Raw genomic sequence first — 4,270 nt, 5'->3', positions numbered from 1 at the left:
AAAAAAAAAAAAAAAAACCTCCCCAGAAAAGAAAACCCTGGCTTATACAGCTTCACTGGAGAATTCTATCAAACCTTCAGAGAATAGCTGACACCCATCCTACTTAAACTGTTACAGAATATAGGAAAAGATGGAATACTCCAAATTCATTCTATGAAGCAAGCATAACTATAATACCAAAACCAGGTAAAGACACCACTAAAAGGAAAACTACACACCAATATCTCTCATGAATATAGACTCAAAAATCTTCAACAAAATCCTAACCAACAGAATTCAACACCATATCAAAAAAATAATACACCGTGATCAAGTGGGATTCATACCAGGTATGCAAGAATGGTTCAACATCAGAAAAACAATCAATATAATCCATCACATAAATAAAACAAAGGAGAAGAACCACATGATCATATCAATTGATGCAGAAAAGGCATTTGATAAAGTCCAACACCTATTTCTGATTTTTTAAAAAAACCAACTTTCAACAAAATAGGAAGAAGGAAAATTTCTCAACGTAATAAAGGGCATCTATGCAAAACCAACAGCCAGCATTATTCTCAATGGAGAGACAGTCAAAATATTCACCTTGTGAATGGGAATCAAACAAGGATGCCCTCTATCACCACTTCTATTCAACACTGCATTTGAAGTTCTAGCTGGAACAGTAATTCGAGAAAGAAAAATGAAAGGCATCCAAACTGACACAGAAAGAGTAAAATTATCTGTATTTGCTGATGACATGATCCTATATATAGAAAAAAAGAAGAAACTCATTAAGAAAACTAGTGGAACTAATTGAAAGATTCAGCAAAGCAGCAGGATACAAGATCAACATACAAAAATCAGTTAGATTCCTCTACATCAATAAAGAAATCTCTCAGAAAGAAATAAGGAAAACAATACCATTTAGAGTAAAATGCAAACACAACCACAGCCATGGAGTCAGACCTGACTCATAGCGACCCCTCCTTGGGTTTCTGAGGCAGTATCACTACGGAAGTAGATTGCCCAACCTTCCTTCCAAGGGGTGGCTGGTGGGTTTGAACCACCAGCCTTCTGGTTAGCAGTCAAATGCCTTAGGCACTACGCTACCAGAGCTAAAATACTTAGGGGTAAATCTTATGAGGGACACAAAAGACCTATACAAAGAAAGCTACAATACACTAAGGAACTATGAGACCTACAAAAATGGAAGAACATGACATGCTCATGGATAGGAAAACTGAATATTGTGAAAATGCCAATACTATACAAAGCAGTCTATATATTCAATGCAATTTTGATTCCATCAACATTCTTTAAGAACATGGAAAAACAAAACCTACTATAGAGCCTTGATAGTCAAAACAGCCTGGTATTGGTACAGTGATAGACTCATAAACCAGTGGAACAGAACTGAGAACCCAAAAATAGATCCATCCACCTATAGACAGCTGATCTTTGACAAAGGACCAAAATCCATTCAATGGGGGATGGGTGGGAATGGTGATAGCCTCTTTAACATATGATCCTGGAAAAACTGGATATCCACTTTAGAAAAATGAAACAAGATCCATAGCAAACACCATAAACAAATGTGAACTCAAGATGGATCAAAGACCAAAATGTAAAACCCAAAAGTATAAAGTCCATCCAAGGTGAAATGGGGACAAACTTAGGAGCCCTAATTTATGGCATAAATAGACTATCAAGCATAATCCAAACTGCACAAACAGCAGAAGATAAACTAGATGACTGAGACCTTCTAAAAATTAAACTTTTGTGTGCATCAGAAGACTTCTCCAAAGAGTAAAAAGAGAACCTACAGATTGGGGAAAAATGACATATCCAACAACCATCTTATCTCTAATTTATGAAGAATTTCAACATTTCAGCATCAAAAAGACAGGCAATCCAATTTTAAAAATGGGCAAAGTACAGACACTTTACCAAAGAAGATATTGAAGATTATCAGACACAAAAAAATGTTCGTGATCATTAGCCATTAGAGAGATACAAAACAAAACAATGAGATGTCATAAAAGTTCAACAGACAGAAAACAAATGCTGGCAAGGTTGTGGAGATATTGGAACTCTCATATGCTGCTGATGGAACTGTAAAATGATACAACCACTGTGAAAAATGGTGCACTTCACTAAAAATTTGGAAATAGAAATCCTTTTGATCCAGCAACCCCCATTACTAGGATTATATCCTAAAGATCTGGGACACAAATAGATATACGCATACCCATGTTCATTGCAGCACTATTCACAGTAACAAAGAGAGGGAAACAGCCTAAGTGCCTATCAATGGATGAGCAAATAACCAAACTATGGTACGTATACACAATGGAATACTATGCAACATTGAAGAATAATGACAAATCTGTGAATCACCTCTTAATGTGGATGAACTTGGAGGACATTATACTGAATGAAACAAGTCAATAACAGAAGGACAAATATTATATGAGTCCATTATTATAAAAAGTCAAGGAAAGGTTTACACAGGGAAGGAATTTTCATTGTTGGTAACCAAGGATGTGAGGGGAGGGGAGGGGATGGAAAATTGTTGACTAGTTAAGAGACGTGTTGATTTGGCTGAAGGGAAAGGCATTATAACAAAAGTGTGTGATCAGCACAGTATCACCAAGGAGAAGGAAGACACAGAGAAGTGTGTAAGAGGTACAGACAACAAAGGTAAATACTATTACGTATACAATACTGCACTATCAGTAATAACAAACACTGATCTATGGGTAGATACATAGATAGGCAAGATCAGGTGTAGGTAGGAGAATGGGAATATACCCATGACCTTACATAGGTTTGGCAGACAATATTCTCACATACATATTAGTATGTGCTATAAAATGTCCATATACATTATAGAACTAACAGAGGACAAAATAAGGGTAACTTCTTAGCCACAACCAAGCACCTTGAGAGAGTGAGTCACTAGGCCTGTGAGCTGGGGACCAGAGTTGCAGGGGACATCAGGCTCAAATGGCACAATATAGTATACATAAATATTGTTCTACATTCTACTTTGGTGAGTAGCATCTGGGGTCTTAAAAGCTTATGAACAGCCATCTAAGATGCAACTATTGGTCTCTCCTTGTCTGAAGCAAAGAAACATGAAGAAAATAAGACATATGGAAACAATTAGTCCAAGGGACCAGTGGACCATGGGAACCTCACACTACACAATCCTGAGACCAAAGAGGTAGATAGTGCCCAGCTACTAATGCCAACCACTTAGAAAGGGATCAAAATTGGTGATCCTGGATAGATAGTAAGAAAAGAATGTGGAACAAAATTAAAAAGACCAGGATTACTGATCTGATAGAGACTGTACAACCCCTGAGACTATGGCCCCAAGTCACTATTTGGGTCTGGGGTTGGACTCACTCCTGTGGCTCAGCTCTCAGCCAAACAATAGACAGGCCTACAATCTGAACAGGGGATATACTCCTTAGAATAGTCAAGCATGTGAGATAAGAAGGGCAGCATTTTACAAAGGGAGAAAGTTAGGCAGGCAGGAATGCATAAGTAAGAATGATGCAGGAAAGAGGTAATCTATGGGGAGGAGGTGCTATTACATTGTGGAGATTGTAGTCACTGTCGGGAAAAAAAATATATATGAACTGTTGAATGTAAAATGAATCTACTTTGTAAAATTGCACTCAAATGACAATAAAAAGTTAAAAAAAAAAAAAAAAAAAGAACCAGTGATATTTAAGGAAGACATCCAAGCCACACTGAAGGAATTGGTATAAAATAAGGCTCCAGGAATTGACAGAATACCCACTGAGATGTTTCAACAAATGGATGCAATGCTGGAAGCACTCATTCGTTTATGCCAAGAAATTTGGAAGACAACCACCTGGCCAACTGACTGGAAGAGATCCGTATTTGTTCCCATTCCAAAGAAAGGTGATCCAACAGAATATGGAAATAATCAAACAATATCATTAATATCACGAACAAGTAAAATTTTGCTGAAAAGAATTCAAAAATGATTGTAGCAGTACATAGACAAGGAACTGCCAGAAACTCATGCTGGATTTGGAGGAGTACATGGGAAGAGCAATATCATTGCTGATGGGTCTTGGCTGAAAGCAGAGAATATAAGAAAGATGTTTACCTGTGTTTTATTGATTATGCAACGATATTTGTGTGAATCATGACAAATTATGGATAACATTGCAAAGAAAGAGAATCCAAAACAATTGTTCTCATGAGGAAGTTGTATATTGACCAGTTGTATATTGTGCAGTCATTC

The sequence above is a fragment of the Orycteropus afer genome, unplaced genomic scaffold, assembly GCF_000298275.1.
Source record: "Orycteropus afer afer isolate SDZICR_OR568_19922 unplaced genomic scaffold, OryAfe1.0 scaffold00090, whole genome shotgun sequence".
Lineage (NCBI taxonomy): Eukaryota > Metazoa > Chordata > Mammalia > Tubulidentata > Orycteropodidae > Orycteropus > Orycteropus afer.
The sequence above is the reverse complement of the archived record's forward strand: the minus strand, read 5'-3'. Positions refer to the sequence as shown.